At 46.0% G+C, this 21,432-nt stretch overlaps 1 long non-coding RNA gene across 2 annotated transcripts; it reads left to right on the top strand.

Annotated features, from left to right (window-relative positions):
• The first annotated feature begins 1,293 nt into the window (after positions 1-1,293).
• On the top strand, positions 1,294-17,174 carry LOC148773308 (uncharacterized). 2 transcript variants are annotated; one of them, XR_016036815.1, is made up of 4 exons: positions 1,296-1,360; positions 9,698-9,756; positions 14,419-14,557; positions 15,160-17,174. It is a non-coding gene; the product is annotated as an uncharacterized LOC148773308 (long non-coding RNA). The 2 variants fall into 2 exon arrangements; XR_016036816.1 differs by lacking the exon at positions 9,698-9,756 and having other exon boundaries at positions 1,294-1,360.
• Positions 17,175-21,432: the final 4,258 nt, after the last annotated feature.

The following is a 21,432-nucleotide window of genomic DNA, read 5'->3' as shown; positions in this document are numbered from 1 at the left end:
CCGGGATACTTTTCGCCCAAATATGCATCTCCTCTAGGCTTTTGCTCAAATGTCAATCTTAGAAGCAACTTAACTGGCCACTCTCTCTAGACATCATCCACTCTCTCTATTTCACTATCCCAGTTTAATGTTAATCACAGCAGTTATGAACACCCGATAAATTACTTGCCTTTTGGGGCTGTATGACCCCAACACAATGTAAGTTCCATGAAGCCAAAGTTGATTTTCTCTTTCTTAACACACATAGCTGTGCTTAACAGGAACTGTGAAGAGGATGAATGAATGTCGGAATGAATAAGCAAATTTAAACTTGTTGAGAGAGGCATAGCTACACTGGCTGCAGATTCTGCTAGGGAACATATTCAGGGATGACAAGATGGTGACAAAGCCATGGTCTTTATCTCACATATGCGGTGTCCTTGGGTCCCCTCGGAGTTGACCCCTTTCCTAAAAGAATGGAAAGTCCTGTTGTACTTCTAACATATTACTCGCAGTCAAGGACAGAGGGCTTCCCCACTGCAGACCTTCAGATCCCAATCCAAAGCTTTCTCTTCCCTGCCCGCTGGGGGACTGTGGCTGCCATTCCCCATTGAGACCTATTCTGTATCAAACAGGAAAGCAAAAAAAAGCACAATGCCCAGCACAGAGAAAATGCTTTCAATGCCTCCTGTTACGATAGTGGCCACTACAGAGAAGTAATCTTCAGTTTCGGAAGATATTTTTTGAGTCCAAGATTGCAGCAATCGGTGGGGTTTTCATCCTAACTTTGCCTTTCCGCCCTTGGAGGAACACCCTCTAATGGTCCACCGGCATCTACATCGGCTGTTCCCCAGTCTCACCACCAAGGGGCGCGCGAGATGAAAGTTGTGTCCTGGGATGTGCCACGGAGGGGTAGCGGTAAGACCACCCACTCTGGAAGGTACCATTCGAGAGGGCGTATGACAACAAAGAGAGTACCTTTACACCGCGTCGGGCATCGACCAGAGTTCCTAGCGGAGCCACCCATGGCACCACTGGGTCCATTCGCTCTATTCCGTCTTCCCGCTGCATTTGAGGCCGATTGACACAAGTATTAAGCTGCAACTGTCTTCGTCACGTTTCCAATTCCACCCCTTCGTTTCTACATGGTTACATCCAAGGGGGGACGGCTACGGAGCGAGATGGGCTGCCAGTTTGGGGTAAGGCGTCACGGAAGCGTTCTGGGCATTGATTGGTCACCGCGTGATCGCCGGAATTAGCTCTTCCAGGGCGCGAATAGGCGCCGGAAGTCCCGCGACTTCCGCCCTGCTTCCTCTCATGGCCAGTTCCAATTGGCTGGCTGGCTGTTAGAGGTACTGGGATCACAGAGCTGGAACTGAGGGTGAGAGGTTGTTGCGGTGCGCGGCTTTTTAGAGCATACAATTTTTCTCCAAGTTTTATTGCTTTTCCCGAAGGGGTCGAATAGCTGCCTTGGTTAGGGGCGAGGTTTGGCGCAGTCTTTGGCTGTGCATGGTGACGGCGTTTCAGTCTTCTTTAGCTCTCGCTCAGTCTGGATCTTGTGGCAGCGCACGGTCATTCACACAAATGCATGCAATTCATGTCCAGAGAGAGGTCTCTGAGTGTGCTGTCTCTCCCTGGAGAGTAACCTGTGTCAGGGAGCCTGGGCTTGTGTATCTCTACGTGTGGCAACACAGGTGCTGTCTGGGTACATTTGATCTCCTTGAGCCTTTGGGCGGAGTTGTGAGTGGCGGGATATTTGATCTGAGTGGATTTTGTGAGCCATAGTACAGAGCCCCTAGGATGCGTGTGCCTGTATTCCGGGGTGTGCGTTTTTGGAGCTTTCTGGCATTTCAGTCCCTGGGTGTGAGATCTCTGTGTAGGCGTGTGCACCTGAGATCGTGAGAGCTCTGAGTTTTTGATTCTGGGCACCAAGTTGTGATGTCTCTGAGCTGCTTTAAGGATGGGTTTGTCTAAAGGTGTAAACTGTCAGCTGCTTGGGGATGCGTACACAGGGTGCAGGTTTTCCATTTGTCTGGCGACTTTATCTAAAGGTTATATGATGTTCTTGACTTATTAAAAGTTCTGTCTTTCCGTTTAGGGTTTTTGTATTAGATTGGTAAGTGTCGAGTGGTTTGGGAGTCAGTCTCCATGATGTGAAGTATCTGTGCAGTTCTCATTTGTTTCTGTCTGGAAGACTTTGGTCTTTTTGGAGGGTCTTTGTCACAGTGTGCATGGTTATTGTCTTAGTTGTGTTTGAGGGTCTGAGACGAGTTGTGTGCTCTCTGTGCAGAGATTCAGTGAGCTCTTTTTGGTGTCTCTTGGTATCCATCTGAGCTGCTTGGAGTCTTTGTGTCAGAAGTAAAATCTCTTATGGTCTTGGCTGTTCTTGGAGGTCTCTCTCCAGGAAATGAGGGTTTGGAAGCTGGCAGACATGATTCCGAGGCCTGGAACCTGACATGCTGTGTGCAGTTGTCTCCTGGAATCTCAGTTTGTATCATAATTAATACAGTGGGGCCAGTGCACGTCTTGGAGGGTACCTGTGCATGTTAGCAGTGTGTGTTGCCTGGCTCTAGACTGTCCTTCAGCAAATGTTTTCTGAGCACCTGCCATAGACCTGAGCACTATTGGAGGAGTTTGTGACAGGACAGAACTGACCAAGTCTCCTTTCATAGACTTGGTGGTCAGTAAATAAATCAAGGGTGGCAGGCACTATGAAGAAAGATAATGCTAGTTCAGGGGAAAGGGTATATGTGGGTATAATTTTATTATTTTACTCAAGATAATGAAGGAAAGTCTCCCTGAAAGATGGCAAGTAAGCAGAGATCTGGAGGAAGTGAGGGAGTAGGCCGTGGGGTTATCTAAGGGAAAAGCATTCCAGGCAGAAGGAACAACAAATGCAACTGTCCTGGCATAGAAATCTACTTGGCGTGCTCCTGAATGTCAAGGAGTCGTGTGATGCACTGGGTTTGGCATGTAGCACTCATGGAAAGGGGTCTGGTTGCTGCTGTCTCTGTTTCTCCCACAATTTATGATCATCCACATTTCACAGATGAAGGACTGAAGACTCCAACATGTGCCCTGTACCTTCTCTCCTACCTATCCCTGAAATTAGGAGTGAAACCTTCTGGTCCATCATGTGAGAGAGAGAGTTTGAGTGTCCCAACTACAGCGATGTCACGCTGAATGTCAGCCAAGCAGCAGAGATCAGTTATAATGTGGGAATCATGCCTCGTAACATTGGTACTCTTGATGGAGGGCAGGACTTAAGAAGGAAAAAGGAACTGGGGCAAAGGACAGAGGCAGGAAAGGAAGTTGGAGGACAATGAGGGAAAAAAAAAAAACGATTGGCTTCATCCATTGCTTGGGTTTGGCCCAGTTCACGTTGATTGACTGACTGTATTAGGACATATTCACGTTTTCCTGTCCCGACCCTTGCTTTCCCTTCCCTTTTTTTGTGCCTGAGCAAGTCAGTCCTAAAGCCATTAGGCAAGGCATGTGTATGTGTAAAGGGGCATCCCTGCCTGGAGAGTCAGAGCCCAAGGTGGAAAGAAGGGTGTCCCTGGGGATTGGGTGGGAAGGAGGCTGTTTCATGGATTCTAGCTTGAGTGAGGTGTGGAAGTCAAGGGCAAGGGTTGGTTCTGCATACATTGTGAGGAGGACCCTTTTGTGGAGGAGGGATCACTTACATGCGTTGGGATTCATCAACTCAGCAAATACATAAGAATGCTGAAAGCCACGTCTGTCATTTTCGGGAAAGGGAATTTCCATTATGGAAAGGAAGTAAACTAGAACAAATTCTGAGGAATTCTGCTGGAATTAAAGGTCTCCATGCAAACTACTTTTATTCGATAGGTGTGCATATGTGGCTAGACTGATGTATGACTCTAGATGTGTGTCTATGTGTTTCTGTGTGTGTGATTGTGTACACACATATATTCCCAAGTTAGTGGAAACAGCAGCATTCCAATGGCAATAATTACACCAGTCCCCAGATCCTAGCTTCTGAACACCTTTCTCCACTAAATGATGGGTTCCCAGGCTGAGGAAGGAAAGGATAAATGAGCCTGGTTCACCTTGTCATGTCAGTAATAAGGGAAAGTTCAGGAATGATGGGGAGATATCAGAGCGACACAGAATGTAGCTTGAGGGCTCTCCCACAGGAAACACTCAGGACTCTCTTATTTTTTCCACTTTTTTTGAGGTAATATTGACATATCACCTGTACGTTTAAGATGCCAATGGGATGATTTGGTACACACATATTTGGCAAAACGATTACCACGGGAGGGTTGGCCCTCTATCCCCTCACATAATCCTTTTTAAAAATTGTTGAGGAAATAACATCTGAGATCTACCCTCTTAGCTTTCACTGTATTATACAGTTTTGTTCATTATACTCACAATACTATACATTGGATCCACGTAACTTATTCATCTCATACCTGGAAGTTTGTACCCTGTATTCAACATTTTCGCCAGGCCCTGGAAACCACCATTCTAAACTCTTATTTCTGTAAGTTTGATTTTTTAGATTCTGCATATAAGTGAGAACATACAATATGTCTTTCTCTCTTTCACTTTTTTCACTTAGCATAAAGACTTTGAAGTCCATTCATGTTGTTGCAAAAGGCAGAATTTTCTTCTTTCTGACCGAATAATATTCCATTGTATATATCGCCACATTTTCTTTTGAAATTAATTCCCTTTAATTTGAGGATAATTACTTTACAATATTTTGAGGTTTTTGTCATACATCAGCATGAATCTGCCATAGGGATTCACGTGTCCCTCCATCCTGAACCCCCCTCCCACTTCCCTCTCCACCCTATGCCTCTGGCTTGTCCCAGAGTACCGGCTTTGGGTGCCCTGCTTCATGCATGGAACTTAACACTGGTCATCTATTTTACATATGGTAATGTACGTGTTTCAGTGCTATTCTCTCAGATCATCCCACCCACAACAGAGTCTGTTCTTTACATCTGTGTCTCCTTTGCTGCCCTGCATGTATGGTCATTGGTACCGTCTCTCTAAATTCCATATATATGCATTAATGTACACTCTTTCTCTTTCTCTTTCTGACTTACTTCACTCTGTATAATAGGCTCCAGGTTCATCCACCTCATTAGAACTGACTCAAGTGCGTTCCTTTTTATACTTGAGTAATATTCCACTGTATCTGTACCACAACTTCCTTATCCATCCGTCTGCCAGTGGACATCTAGGTTGCTTCCATGTCCTAGCTATTGTAAACAGTGCTGCCGTGAACATTGGGGTACATGTGTCTGTTTCACTTCTGGTTTCCTCGGGGTGTATACCCAGCAGTGGGATTGCTGGGTCACATGGCAGTTGTATTCGCAGTTTTTAAAGGAATCCCACACTGTTTTCCATAGTGGCTGTACCAGTTTGCATTCCCATCAACTGTGTAAGAGGGTTCCCCTTCCTCCATGCGTTATCCAGCATTTGTTGTTTGTAGACTTTTTGATGGTGGCCATTCTGACCGGTGTCATCACGTTTTCTGTATCCATTCATCCCTCCATAGGCACTTAGTTGCTTACAACTTTTGGTTGAAGCTGCAAAGTAGATTTCAGGTTAGTCTTAATCCTTCAGCATAGTTTTTCAGAATCATTTGGCTATTCTAGTTCATTTGCCTTACCACAGAAATGTTATCATCACTTAGTCTATATGTATAAAAAAGTCCTGCCAGGATTTCTGACTGGAATTGTATGAAATTGATGGATCTGCATGGGGACTACTGACATCCTGATTATATTGAATTTCTCCATCCGTGAACACACCATGTGCCTCCATTTTGATAGGTCTTATTTAAGGAACCACATTGCATTACCTTTTCTGCCATTGTTTTATCAATTCTAATTCTCGTATATCAAATTCTGAATATCTGATTCTGATGAAGATACGAAAAGAGCAGTCCGAAATTCATCAGTAATGCTTTATTTCTTATGTAGTTTTAACATTGCCCATTTATTGTGTTTCTTATTTTTTCCGCTAATATTCATGACTGTTTACTCCAAGGGGGATGGTATGGGTATTTTCTGGGGTAAATGGTGAGGAGATGTTCAGCTGTGTTTTGGGATGGAGAGTCTGAGGACTGGGGCACAGGGGAGAGAGAGTAGGGGTGGGGGAGGTGAAAGCGTGGGGGCGGGGACAGGGGGATAGTAGTACAAGTGGAAACAGAAGTGAAGAGACACAAGAAGAAGAGCTCCCCTTCTGGACCGTGCTTAGCTCTCCGTAGATATACGCATAATGAAGTCTTTGAGTACTCATAGCAACACTGTGAGGTGAGCATGTTTAATGCTGTCATCCCTTTCAGCAGCTGAGGAGCAGAGACTCGTAGGCGTTGATGGGTGAATGAATCTGCACAAAGTCACCTAGCTGGCAAGAGCTGAGTCACACTGGTGCCCAGGCCAGAGAGAAACAGCCAGGTGTGGTGTCTGACCCCCAATCTGGAATACAGTGCACTGCCTGGTGTACTCTGGATCAAAAGGCAGATCAACATCTCCATCCACGTGAAACATTACTGTGGATCTGTGTATGGATTGAACACAGTGTATCCTAAGTGCATGAAAGACCATGGGGTGTCATGTCAACATGCACTCATCACAGAGAACAGTTCCTGGTCCATTCCGAGGTCTAAACAGTGTTTCCTCTGACCAACATGAGTGGAGCACCCTCATCATTATGGAAAGTAGCATAGCCATAGTGATAAACAGATAGAACAACAGATACAATATCATGAAGACATTACCTCCCCCATCTCATAATTCTCTTAAATGCAGAGAACAAAACCTGGAAGGCAATAGACCACATACTAAGTTTTTTTTCTCTTAAGTGTGCCATTCTGGATAATTTCCAAATAACATTTATTATTATTTTAATTTGTTGTATCTTCATTGTTACATAGGCAGTTTTTCTATTAGAATTGAAAAATGGACTTTCTGAAGACTCGTTCTCCTCAGGTATCTTGAGGTTTCAGCATAAAAAAGTTGTGTTTTTATCCCTGCCAGGTGAAAACCCAATCGGCGCACTGAAGTCAGAAGTAATATCCTTGGTACAGTAGGTGGCGGGCTGTGGGGAGTAGAGAGTTCTGATGAAAGTCTAGCTAAGACTGCAAGCATTGTGAAAAAGGTCACTGACGCTATAGGCCCAAACCAAACAACAGCTCACAGGTCCCAAGGAAGACACTGGTGTTCTATCCACAAAAATGTCTGTTAGGACTTTCAGACCTTTGCTCTTTTGGCTCCCATGATGCAGTGGGGCAGCTTGTGGCGCTTATAACAGTCCTGCTTTGACCCAGGCTGTGGATGAGAGTCACAGCCTCCCCTGCAGCACAGCCCCCTTTGTGGGCGATCTGGAGCCCTTTATGTGATGTCTGGGAGTTGACAGATTCCGAAGAGAGAGGAGAAAGAAGATACATAGCGCGGGGAGTACATGCACCCACGCTGTGCATGTGGTGCTAGAGATGTGCTAGAGTTGCAGGTGCAGCTTGTTACAGGAAGCAGTTGGGGCTGAGCGGAGTTGGATTGGGGGACTCAAGGAAGAAATGTGGAAGTGAATGTAAAGGGAGAAAACACATTGAGAGGGGTAAACCCCTACAACTCCCAATTCTGTACCAGTGTAGGGTGCTCCATTACTGTTTTGAGAAGGCTCCCTGGTCCGAGTTCTTGGAGGGAGTGATGAGGGTTCTAAGGACCCATCATCAACGCTACGCAGGGGCACTGAGAGTGTGAAGACATTAAGTCTCAACCTTTAGCACTGACAGACACAGAAAGCTTCTTAGCCCTGCTGAGAGTGGGGCTGTGGCACCTTAGGGAAGCTCAAAGGTAGGGTGGTGGTGGTGGTTGTTCAGTCGCTCAGTCATGTCTGACTATTAACGAGCCCATGGACTGCAGCCAGGCTCCTCTGTCCTACACTATCTCCCTGGGTTTGATCAAATTAATGTCCATTGTGTTGGTGATGCTATCTAACCATCTCACTCTCTGTCTACCCCTTCTCCTCCTGCCTTCGATCTTTGCCAGCATTAGGGTGTTTTCCAATGAGTCAGCTATTTGCGTCAGGTGGCCAAAGTATTGCAGCTTCAGCATCAGTCCTGCCAGTGAGTATTCAGAGTTCATTTCCTTTAGGATTGGCCGGGTTGTTCTCCTTCCTGTCCGAAGGATTCTAAAGGCTCATCTCTCTAGCACCACAATTCGAAGGCATCACTCAGCATCACTTAATGATCCAACTCACACATCTGTACACGACTACTGGAAAAACCATAGTTTTGACTCTGCAGACCTTTGTCACCAAAGTGGTGTCTCCGCTTTTTAATATGCGGTCTGGGTTTGTCATGGGCTTCCCCGGAGGCTCAGCGGTAGAGAATCTGTCTGCAGTGCAGCGGAATTAAGACACCTGGGTTCAATTGCTGGGTCGGGAAGTTTCCCTGGAGGAGGGCATGGCAACCCACTCCAGTAGTCTCGCCTGGAGAATCCCCTGGACAGAGGAGCTTTGTGGGCCTTGGTCCATGGGGTCGTAAAGAATGCACTGAGAGACATCACCTCCCACCCAGAATCTCTGGCCAGTGGGCTGTCTCTCTAGGTTTACTCATCTCAGGTAAAATCTGTTCCCTGGCCTCAGAAGCCACATGTGATGACGAAGGAAACTTGACACAGTGGTGCTTTAAGCAGCGATTTTGTGCTAGATCTTTATTCGTTTGGGCCAAATGACTGCAGGGAATGGAATGGGGTAGGGTGATGAAGGAAATGAGATGATGAATTTATTGCCCCGGCCACCTCCCTGCCCCCCAGATAGCCGACTTCAGTAGGGTTGGCTGGTGTCAATGCCTTGTGTATAGGCTCACTTGTAACAACATCCTGTGTGTGGTATGAGCAACTTGGTGGGCAAATCAGACAGCATGGCCAAATATTCATTTCTCAGATTGGATGGAGGGAGAAGAGAGAAAAGAATGGTGAACCATGGGTTCGTTGTGAGTCAGTTTCTAAAATATCAGTATTTCTTCAGAAGGTGTGCGTGTGAAATTCTTTTCTTTATCTGAGAATTGGCTTTCTAGGTGAGGAAATATCGTCATGAGACACTCCTTGTGACATGTGAATAGAGGTTGGCAGCGAATTGGATTAAGGTCATTTTCCAAGTGTTTCACACCAAGTGTTTGTTTAAGAGGATAGCAGTGGCCTTAAAAGAACTGAACTAAGTGGTTGAAATACAGGTTTCAGTTACTGAAATGTTTCTCGACTCTTTCTGGGATGTGTGTTCATCCTAGCCACTGGTCACAGGCAACTCGTAACCTCATAGGATTTTAACCGTGTCTTCCTAATGTGTTTTGTTTCCTGCCCTTGAATGTGGTGGAGGCCGCAGTTCTGGTGACTAAAGGTCCTAAGTAACAGTTCTCTGAGACAAGTAGCTCTCTAGAAAAGAGCAGTGCCTGGGAAGCTGATCTAAAGTTTTAATATAGCCTGTGATGTAATTTTTGTTAGCTTCACCCAAGATATGATTATTCTAAGAATATAGAGAGATGCACTTACTTCGGTATCTACCATTGGATTTTTCAAATGAACATACAGTGAGATTGGCCCGGTTGTCTTTCTTATTATTTGTTTATTTATTGTTGGCTGCACTGAGTCTTTGTTGCTGCACGAGGGCTTTCTCTAGTTGTGGAGAAGGACTGCTCTCTAATTGGCGGTGCATGCGCTTCTGATTTCAGAGACTTCTCTTGTTGCGGAGCATGGACTCTAGGCTCGAGGGCTTCAGTCGTCGGATCAGGTGGGTTCAGTAGTTGTGACACACAGTCTTAGTTGCCCTGCAGCACGTGGAATCTTCCCGGACTAGGGACTGAACGCCTGCCCCATTGCATTGGCAGGTGGTTCCTGTTTTATTTTTTAAATCATTAATTTATTTTCATCGGAGAATAATTACTATATGATCTTGTGATGGTTTTTCCCATATATCAACAAGAATCGGCCCCAGGTATACATGTGTCCTCCCTTCCTGAACCCCCATGCCCCCTCCCTCCCCACCCTATCCCTCTGGGTTGTCCCAGAGCACCGGCTTTGGGTGCCCTGCTTCATGAATTGAACTTGCACTGGTCATCTCTTTTACATATGGTAATGTATATGTTTCACTGCTATTCTCTGAATTCATCGCACCCTCGCCTTCTTTTACCGAGTTGAAAAGTGTGTTCTGTACGTCTCTGTCTCCTTTGCTTCCCTACATGTAGAATCACTGCTACCGTCTAAGTTCCATATATATGCATTAATATAAGTATTTGTGCTTCTCCTTCTGACGTACTTCTCTCTGTATAACAGGCTCCAGGTTCATCCACCTCATTAGCTCGGATTCAAATGCGTTCCTTTTCATAGCTGAGTAATGTTCCATTATTTATATGCACAATAACTTCCTTATCCATTCATCTGCCGATGGACATCTAGGTTCTTTCCATGTCCTAGCTATTGTATATAGTGCTGCTGTGAACACTGGGGTACATGGGTCTGTTTCACTTTTGGTTTCCTCAGGGTGGTATGCCCAGCAGTGGGACTGCTGGGTCGTGTGGCACTTCTATTCCCAGTTTTTTAAGGAATCTCCACTCTGTTCTCTGTAGTGGCTGTTCCAGTTTGCATTCCCACCAACAGTGGAAGAAGGTTCCCTTTTCTTCTCACCATCTCCAGCATTTATTGTTTGTAGATTTTTTGATGGTGACCATTCTGACCTGTGTGAGATGATACCTCATTGTGGTTTTGATTTGCAGCTTTCTAATAACGAGTGATGTTGAGCATCTCTTCACTTGTTTGGTAGCCATCTGTATGTCTTTGGAGAAATGTCTGTTTAGGTCTCTTGCCCACGTTTTATGGGGTTGTTCGTTTTTCCGGTGTTGAGCTCCATGAGCTGCTTGTATATTTTGGACGTTCATTCTTTGTCAGTTGTTTCATTTGCTATTATTTTCTCCCGTTCTGAGGGCTGTCTTTTCACCTTGCTTATAGTTTCCTTCATTGTGCAAAAGCATTTAAGTTTAATTTGGTCCCTTTTGTTTGTTTGTGTCTTTATTTCCATTACTCTGGGAAGTGGGTCATAGAGGATCTTGCTGTGATATATGTCAGAGAGTGTTCTGCCTGTGGTTTCCTCTTAAGAGTTTTATAGTTTTTGGTGTTACATTTAGGCCTTTAATCCATTTTGAGTTTATTTTTGTGTATGGGGTTAGAAAATCTTCCAATTTCATTCTTTGACACGTGGTTCAGCATTTCCCCCAGCATCACGTGTCAAGACACTTTGTTTACACCATTGTATATTTGTGCCTACTGTGTTAAAGATAATGTGTGCATAGGTGTGTGGATTTATCTCTGGGTTCTCTATTTTGTTCCATTGATCTATATTTCTGTCTTTGTGCCAGTACCATAATACTTGATGACTGTAGCTTTGTAGTATAAAGTCAGGAAGGTTGATTCCTCCAGTTCAATTCTTCTTTCTCAAGGTTGCTTTGGGTATTTGGACTCTTTAGTGTTTCCATACAAACTGTGAAATTATTCGATCTAGTTCTGTGAAAAATACCTTTGGTAGTTCGATTGGGATTGTCATGAATCTATAGATCGCTTTGGGTAGTAGAGTCATTTTCACTATACTGATTCTTCCAATCCAAGAACGTGGTACATTTCTCCATCTATTTGTGTCATCTTTGATGTCTTTCATCTTTTTTTTTTTATAGTTTTCTGTATGCAGGTCTTTTGTTTCTTTACATATATTTATTCCTAAGTATTTTATTCTTTTCATTGCAATGGTGAAAATGGGATTGTTTCCTTAATTACTGTTTCTGATTTCTCCTTATTAGTTTATAGGAATGCAAGGGGTTTCTGTGTAGTAATTTTATATGGCAGGCACATTCTTAACCACTGGACCACCAGGGAATTCCTGGCCTGCTTGTCTTTCGGTGTGCAGCTCTCTGAGCTCTGACACAGAGAGAGATTCCAGTGATCACCACCATGAACAGGACACAGGCTACATCCATCACCCTAAAAATGCCCAGGTGCTGCCCCTTTCTGGTTTCCCCTCCCACAACCCAACCCCTGGCACAAGGATCTGTCCTCCTTCACTACATTTTGTCCTTTGCAATTTTAAAATTCCTTATGTATTCTGACTGTAACACCTTTCTCAGATCTGTGATTCACAAACATCTTTCCCCTAATAACAAATAGCTTCCCTTTTCATTACAGGAGACATGAGTGATGAAATGTACTTTTCTTCCCCACACTCAGAGCCCAGTGTTGTGTAGCCAGCAAGTGCTTGTGAGATTCTTCAGCAGTGAAAATAAATTCTGCTGTCTGTCAGTCTGTGCTCTCATCTAGTCCTGAGGGCTGTATTTTTGCAGAAATCCACGAGTCTTCTGCAGACAGAGGCGCTTGAGAACAGGTATATTTATTGGAGTCTGAACTTGTGATCTCATCAGAGAGCTTCAGAGCTCAACCCATCTTGCAGGACTTGTCTCCCAGCTCCAAGGGAGCTTTTCTTCTTGAAACTCAGAGGCATGAATTTAGTCAGTGTGGGCACGTTTAGCAGGACTAACATGGCATTTCAAGGTTGTCCATCCTTTACCAGGTATCAGACCACATTCAATATATTTCTTTCTGTCACCTTATTTACTCCTCCTTCAAAGAGCCATCATTTTGGAAGATTTCAACCCTAATTGATGAGGTGAGAAAGCAGAGGACAGAGAAATTAAGGGGATTGCTCAGAGTCATACAGGTCGCCAGTAAAAAATGACACACAAAGCTCAGCATCCTCCATTTCAGAGACCCCACTCTTTATTTCTTCTTTACAGTTGCGATGCCTGCATGCATGCTAAGTCACATTAGCCATGTCCAACTCTTTGCAACCACATGACTGTAGCCCGCCAGGCTCCTCTGTCCATGGGATTCTCCAGGAAAGAATATTGGAGTGGGTTGCCATGCCCTCCTCCATGGGATCTTCCCAACCCCGGAAACCAACCCAGGCCTCCTGCAGCTCCAGCATTGCAGGAGGATTCCTTACTGCTGAACCACTGAGGAGGCCCAAAGTTAACATGTGATATTATATTTGTTTCAGGTGCACAACAGAGTGATTCCATATTTTAAAACATTATGAAATGGATTGCTACGATACGTTTGGTTTCCATGTGTCACCACAGAGATTTATTGCAAGATTATTGACTATATTCCCTGTATGTACATTCCATTCCCATGACTTCTTTTATAACTGGAAGTTTCAATCTCCTAATCCCTTCCCTGTTTTACACATCTCCCTACTCCTCTGGTAACCACCAGTTTGTTCTCTGTGTCTCTGACTCTATTTCTGTCTTGTTTCCCGTGTTCTCTTATTTTATTTCTGAGGTTCCACATATAAATAAAACTGTGAGGTATTTGTCTTTCCCTGTGTGCCTAGTTTCACTTGGCATCATACCCTCTACATCCATCCATGTTGTCGACAATGACAAGATATCATTCTTTTTTTTATTGCTGAGTCATATTCCACTGTGTGTGTGTGTGTGTGTGTGTGTGTACACCATTTCTTCCTTTTTGATTCATCTATCGATGGGCACTTAGGTTCCTTCTGTATCTTGGCCCCCCTTGGCTGTAAATAACGCTGCAGTGAACAGAGGAGCACATATATCTTTTGTGACTAGTGTTTCTTCTATTCTTGAGAAAAATACGGAGAAGTGGAACTGCTGGGTCATATGGTAGTTCTAGTTTTCAGTTTTTGAGGAAACCCTCATTGTCTCCATAGTGGCTGCACCAATGTACATTTACACCAAAACTGCATGAGGGTTTCCTTTTCTCTACATCCTCGCCAACATTTCTTACTTGTCTTTTTGATAATAGCTACTTGAGAGGTATGAGGAAGTACTTCACTGTGGTCTTGATTTTTTAATCCCTGATGAGGAGGTGTTGAGCATCTTTTCATATGTCTATTGGCAATCTGTATCTCTTCTTTGCAGAAATGTCTATTCAGTGCTTTGCCCCATTTTACATCGGGTTTTGGGTGTTTTTCCCAGTACTTTCTATGAGTCCTTTAGCAGTTTTGGATATCTACCTCTTTTCGGATGTGTATCACTTGCTCATATCTTCTCCCACTCAGCAGGTTGCCTTTTTCTTTTGTTGATGGTTTCCCTTGCTGTATAAAAGCTTTTTAGTTTGATGAACTGCCATTTTTTGATTTTTGCTTTTGTTGCTCTTGCATGAGGAGTCATGTCAACAAAACTATTGCTAAGACCTATGTCAAAGAGCGTACTGGCTACGTTTTCTTCTAGGAGCTTTATGGTTTAAGGTCTAACAATTTAGTCTTTAATCTTCTGTTGTTGTTTATTTTTTAATGTTGTGTAAGAAAAGGGCCCAGTTTTCCCATAACCATTTTTTGAAGAGAGAGCATTTTCCCTGATGGATGTTCTTGGCTCCTTTGTCACAGACTAATAGGCCATATGAGTGCAGGTTTATTTCTGACAGAGCATCCCCAACTGTACCCTCCGTAAAGGCTGGGGTGAAGTGAGATGACCCGGTGACTTCAATGTCTGTCCACAGCTGCTGGCACACCAAGTCTGGATAAGGTACGTCATTGATGCTAGCCACAATGCACTGGGGCAGGGATTGTCATCCCCACCTGGCACAAGTTCCCCAGGATGTGATGCGATGGACTCACTGCAGCAGCCAACGCAGTTCAATCACGCCATCCACAGTCCCTCATTTAGCCAATCATGAAGGTTTTCACTGTTTATGTTACATCCCATCCATGCCATGCCAGGTTGGCTGTTGAGACGGAGAGGTGAGGCGAGATTGAATGGCCAGTCCCTGCCCTTGAGAGCTGAGTCATTAAGCATAGAGGAGATCTGACACCCTTAGATGTGGTGGCGAGGGCATCACTGATCCCCTGTGAGGCTGTGTTGCTAGGAGACGAGAGGAGTGGCAAGGATCAGGGTAGATGAAGTGGACATGGCGGGGGAGGAGACAGGGTACTCTGGGTTCTTGCTGTGCCCATCCCAACTGCAGAATTACTCACAGCCTGCATGAGGGGGCCCGGAGAATTGATGGGTGGCTGTAAATGAGGATAGCAGCAGTGCCACCCCCTCCCCACCTCAAAGTCTGTATCCCCAACCTGCCTATTGGGTGTTGATGATCTGGGTTCATTTCTGAGACAGCATCCTCTCCCCAGTTACAGAGCAGGAGCCAGAATCCTGTGATGTGCAGAGATGTCCAGCACGTCAAATTCTAGGCCAGAGACCGAGCCATAGGAACCAACAGGCCAGAGAATACTGGATGGGCGTTGGCTTAAATGCAGTGGCCACATAATAAATCTGAATGTACCTGTAGCAAGCAATGATATTGAGCCGTTCATTTAAAGACCTTCCCACAAAGGGAAGTCCTGGGCCTCCTGGTTTCATCAGTGAAATCTATCAAATGTTTGAAGAAGAAATAGCACCCATCCTTCACAGATTCTTCCTGAATAGACAGGAGGGAAGAGGAAACATTTCCTAATTCATCCTATAAGCACAGTATTACCCCAGTACCAAAGCCAGACTTGACATCACCAGAAAGCTACAGATCCATATCTATCATGAATAGCGATGCATACACCCTCAACACAGTATCAGGAAGTCAAATCGAGAGACCTTTTGCAAAGGGCTGTGCAAGATGTTTCCCAGGATTGCAGTATTGGACCAACACTCAACTTCAGTTATGGGAAACAGTGTATTGATATAATGAAGCACAGAAACCACCTGTCATCTTGACAGACAAAGAGAAAGCATTTGACACAGTTCAAGACCCGTTCATGACAAATAAGTAAACAACTAAATCAATAAACACGGCCAGCCAACTCAGGATAGAAGGGATCGTCGTCGTGGTGCTGAAGGACATCCCTGAGAAACATCCAGCTCTCGTCACATCACATCTAGTAGTGTCTGAATGAGTGCTTGCCTCTTGAGATCCAGACCAAGGAAAGGAGGTCTGCTTCAACCACCTCTATTCCACACTGACTGAAGGGTCTAGCCTGTGCACCGTGCAAAAGAAGAAATCATGGAGAAATGAAAAATGAAACCTACGTCCACACAAATACTTGTCCATAGATGTCTTTCACAGCAGTACTGTTTGTAATCTCCAAATAGTGGAGCAGCCTAAAAATCTGTCTGCTGGGGGGTGCTAAACAAAGTATTCTGTAGCCATACAGTGGAACAGCATGGATGGATGAAAAGTGATGAACTTCTGCTTTCTGCTGCCACATGCGTGAGCCTCCAAAGCATTATGCTAAGTGAAAGCACCCAGACACAAAAGGCCACTTCGTGCAGGAGTCCGTTGATATGAAAGGCCCAGAAAGGGCAAATCTACAGAGACAGATATTAGATGAGAGGAAATGCCTGGGCCTGCAGGTCCTGTTGGGGGACGGCTGCTGATGGGTACATGGAACCTTTCTGCAGTGCTGGCAGTGTTCCACAGCTGCACTGTGGTGGTGGTTGCACCACTGTGTGAAGTTACTGAAAGTCACTGCACTGGATGCATTGAATGGGTGTGATTTGTGGTATGTAATTATACCTCATTAAAGCAGTTTAGGAAGGTAATGGCAGATGTCCAACTGAGACATGTGGGAAATGATATGCCATTGCTCTTGTACCAAGGAGAAGTGCCCCTGCTCCTTACACGTTCTGGGTCCTGCCTCCTCCACATGTCCTAGATGCTCCCTCCAGAAACAGTCGCTGTGCATGTCAGGACACAATCCCCAGTGAGCACACGTCGAGAGTGTCTCTGTGTTTACGCACAGGCACCCATTGTGTGACCACAAATCAATGGCTCTGGACAGGCTCCCAGAACCCACCCTGCATCTGAAATTCTACTTAGTTGTTTTCCCTGTCTTTTCAAATCACGTGGACCCAGCTTCCGTTTCCCTGGTAACGGATCTCTGATCTTAGCTCCAACCTCTGGTCACAGGAATTCTGTAGCCTAGTGTGAGGCCCCCTGCCTGAGCTCAGCAACCCAGAGGGATGGTCAGCAGAGCAGTAACCTAGAAAATGGAACTCAATCCATCCTCCTGCCGCCAGGACCGAGGTGCATTCCCTCCCCACTATCTGCCTGAGTGTCTGGTGAGGAAGGGGACTTGGGGGCATAACACACCACTGAATCATTGAAATTGTTCTAAATATGACTGTGAATAAATGTCAAAAAAACCTCTCAGAAGGGAAGACACATAATTTAAAAAATTTAACGTCTTTAGTAGCAAACATGGCTCTTCAGTTCAGGATTCTATTTAAAACCAGGACGTGTGAAGCCTCATGCGAATGTGTTTCTCAACCTAAACTATGCATCAGATCTCCCCGGGAGAGGCTTTAGGAGAGCCGGTGCTGGCAGGACAGCCCCAGAGAGTCTGAAGTAGTAGGTCTATAATGGCATCTGGTCCCATCACTTCGTGGGAAATAGATGGGGAAACAGTGGAAACAGTGTCAGACTTTATTTTTGGGGGCTCCAAAGTCACTGCAGATGCTGATTGCAGCCAGGAAATTAAAAGACGCTTACTCCTTGGAAGGAAAGTTATGACCAACCTAGATAGCATATTAAAAAGCAGAGACGTTACTTTGCCAACCAAGGTTCGTCTAGTCAAGGCTATGGTTTTTCCCGTGGTCATGTATGGATGTGAGAGTTGGACTGTGAAGAAAGCTGATTGCCAAAGAATTGATGCTTTTGAACTGTGGTGTTGGAGAAGACTCTTGAGAGTCCCTTGAACTGCAAGGAGATCCAACCAGTCCATTCTGGAGGAGATCAGTCCTGGGTGTTCATTGGAAGGACTGATGCTAAAGCTGAAACTCCAATACTTTGGCCACCTTATGTGACGAATTGACTCACTGGAAAAGAGTCTGATGCTAGGAGGGATTGGGGGTGGGAGGAGACGGAGACGACAGAGAATGAGATGGCTGGATGGCATCACCGACTCAATGGACATGAGTTTGAGTGAACTCCGGGAGTTGGTGATGGACAGGGAGGCCTGGCGTGCTGTGATTCATGGGGTCGCAAAGAGTCCGACACGACTGAGCAACTAACTAACTAACTAAAGTGGCCCTGGCCTGAGCTTTATCTGAAAGTGTTCTCTTATGAAAGCCAAGCTTGCAGCTGTGGAAACAGAACCCATTCTTACAGGAGGAAATGGAAGATTGAAAATTTGCGACTCCTCTCTACAGAGAAAGCAGGTTTTCATCATGACCCGCTATGCTTGACAGATATCTTAGGCTGAGGAAAGGGACAACTTGCCCAAATTAACACTAGTTTGAAAAGTGACCTTCTGCTTGCTCTGCTGGGTGTTCCTGAATCCAAAGTTTTACAGTTAAAACCCTGCTGTTGTGAGTGAAACTCAGTACGTTTTAGTTCTTGTCAGGATCCCTTTTGCCTGACATTGAATACGTTTCTAAAACACTGTGGAGATAACTTCTTTGGAGAGATCAATATAGTGCTTCAAAGATTAAAGATGGCTGAGAATGGTAGCTGTTGATGTTGATGTAGAAGGATCGGTTGTTACCGTATCTGCTGCCTGTGCTCAGTTGCCGTTTTAAACTGTTTCCTGTGTTATCAAATTAACTCCCGTGCTCAGAGGAAGACCAAATCGAAACAGGATGCTTATTGGGAAAAATACAGTTAAGCAATCCCTTGTTTGGTGCACAACCATGAAGACCCACCTCCCTATACGTTCTTTAGGGATCTTTTCCGGATATTCTTTGGCACATTCCCCAGTGATGGGCTTGCACTGCTGCATCCTGACTCATCGTCTTGTTAAAGACAGGGCTTTCAACCTCTCAGGTGCATTACAGCGCCCGGATTCTCTTGGAGATCCAAAAGAGGGTGATGGCCCTTGGTCAGGACACCTTCAGAGCATGTCTGTAGGAACAGGGCCTCTGAGACGAACGGATCCCCACCTGTGGCAACAGCAAGATCTCGGGTCAGCCTTTTCCAGAGCAGCTCCAGGGGAGTCATGGCACAGTGAAGATCACACCCAGCAGCATGCCCGGGATTGTGGTTTAAGGAACTGGGTTGATGGCAGTGCCCATCCATGAGACAGGGAACGTTGGCCTGGGGCTACTAGCAGGCCTGCAGGGCTTATGGGACATCTGAGTGCAGATGCCCCGTACATCTCGGCCTGTGGGGAATCGGGGGCCCAGTTGAGATGTCCGAGGTAGATTTAGTGATAGGAAAATGCCACAGCATACAGGGGGATACTGATAAAAACAAGTCAGATGGGTAAAAGCTCTGGGGGGTGACGTGGTCACCCAAGGATCATGTATGGAGTAGAAGAGCACAGGGCAGAGGTTGGAAACCAGAGGAAGACAAAGGTTTAGGAGGGGATCAAAGTAAATGGACAGACAAGGAGACTTAGAAGTAATGGACTGAGAGGGAGGGGGAAAGCCAGGGTGCGCTGCTGTCAGACTCTGACCAAGGAAAAGTGGTTTTGAAAACGGAATGTGTGTGTGGCCAATACAGCACTGGGTACTATGGTTTGGCCCACGGAGCTCTTGGGAGACGTTAGCAAGGGGATGTTCTGTGGATGGGCACATGGAGGAGGAATCGAGAGGCAACCAGACAAGGATGCTCCTGGAATGTATACTTTCAAGAAGCATGGCTTGAAAGGAACCAAAGACGCATGGTATTTGAAGTAGCGGGCTGTTTGCTCTCAGGGTGTGCTCTCCTCTCCTGGCTCCACCTCTGATGCTGACCTGCACTGCCCGTGGTAGGGAGTGATGAAACTTGCATTTTTGTCTCCCTCCTCTTGCTGTGGGCCCGGTCCTCCCTGACTGACTGAGCCTCAGCCACCCTGCTGGCATCTGCAGACCCCTCTGAATCTGGGTCTGATCGTCCAGCCTACCCCTGGGCAGAGGTCCGCTCCTCAGCCTCAGCCTCAAGGTCCCTTAGCCCATTGCCTGCTTAGGCTTCGTCTATATTCAGTCCCTTTCCACATCTCTCCCTCAGGTGATGCAGAGCCCTCCCTTGGATATCTGCTCTAGAAAATAAAATTCCTAATCTGCAGCCACCCTGCTGCCCAAAGACTCCGTCGGATTATTGTACAGTGTGCCCCCTGTGAGTCCCGAGTGTGAATGGGGTGGAATCCTCCTTTCCCTGGTGTTCCTCTTCATTTCTTGTCACACCTCCCTTGTCTGAGCTCTCTCACCTCTGCCTGCCACTGCCTATATGGGCCGTCCCCGCGCTGTGACTGGGACGCTCTTTTCTTTGGTTTGTCCTTCATTTGACCCAAGACTTCCCATACAATATCTAGGTCAAAGGGGGCATAGTGCAGAATGTGTACCTTGTCGAGTACCTCTAGGAGGCGCTGTTGTCACATAAGCCCCACGTCCCTGAAATATAAAAAACAGAGGGATAAAGAACACAAGAGTCAAATATGCCAAAGGTGCCTGAGATGTTGGCTAAGATGAGCACTGAAGAGTGTCTGTGGGATCAGGAAGTATGGATATTAATGATGGCCATGACGAGACCAGTTACAGTGGAGTGACTGGGACAAAAGAGAGAATATGTCAGCAGAATCTGAAGCAGTTTTGCTTTTGAAGGGCAACCGGTAATGTGCCAGGAGCTACAGAATATGGTGGTGGAAGACACTGGGTTTTCCCCTTTGCTGTGGAACGCTCCGATGTGGAGGGAGCAGGTGCTGGTTCAGGAGAGAGGAGTGATAACTGCGGGTGCAAAGTCCCTGAGAAGGTGCAAGGCATGGGATCCCGGGCAGAGGTGAGGGGCTGGGAGCAGTCAGGAGCAGGCATGGAGAGGGACAGCAGAGTGCCTGGGCAAAAACATGCAGATAGGGACTGGGAACCTTGAGAAATCCCACGGGATTCCTTACGTATTATCCACGAATTATTGGCGGGTGGGGGTTGTGGTCATTAACATGGAGGAAGGTTACTAGTTTGTAGTGTAGGAGTGTCGGAGAAGGCAATGGCAAGCCACTCCAGTAATCTTGCCTAGAAAATCCCATGGACAGAGGAGCCTGGTAGGCTGCAGTCCATGGCGTCGCTACTAGTCGGACACGACTGAGCGACGTCACTTTCACGCATTGGAGAAGGAAATGGCAACCCACTCCAGTGTTCTTGTCTGGAGAATCGCAGGGATGGCAAGGCTGGTGGCCTGCCGTCTATGGGGTCGCACAAAGTCGGACACGACTGAAGCGACTTAGCAGCAGCAGCAGTGTAGGAGTGTAGCTAGGTGACCGTGAAACTGAACAGCGGCCTACTCCGGCCATGGATTTAAGATAAATCACTTCTGTAAAGTTGTAAAGTTTGCTCCTCCATGTTCAGGTGCTCAGACACAGGAAGGGAGTGGGTAGGCAGGAGGGTGCAAGCCGCACAAGAGGTGTGTTTGTGGGGGAGAGGTGTGTTCCGGGGGACAGCTTCCAACCCTGGCTCAGGCGATCGAGGAGGGGCTTGGCGCATGGTGTGAAAGGACGCGTGGT

The sequence above is a fragment of the Moschus berezovskii genome, chromosome X, assembly GCF_049115385.1.
Source record: "Moschus berezovskii isolate FMDL1 chromosome X, NW_MosBer_1.0, whole genome shotgun sequence".
In the NCBI taxonomy this organism is placed as follows: domain Eukaryota; kingdom Metazoa; phylum Chordata; class Mammalia; order Artiodactyla; family Moschidae; genus Moschus; species Moschus berezovskii.
Note: the sequence above shows the minus strand (reverse complement) of the source record. Positions and strands in the feature narration are given on the sequence as shown.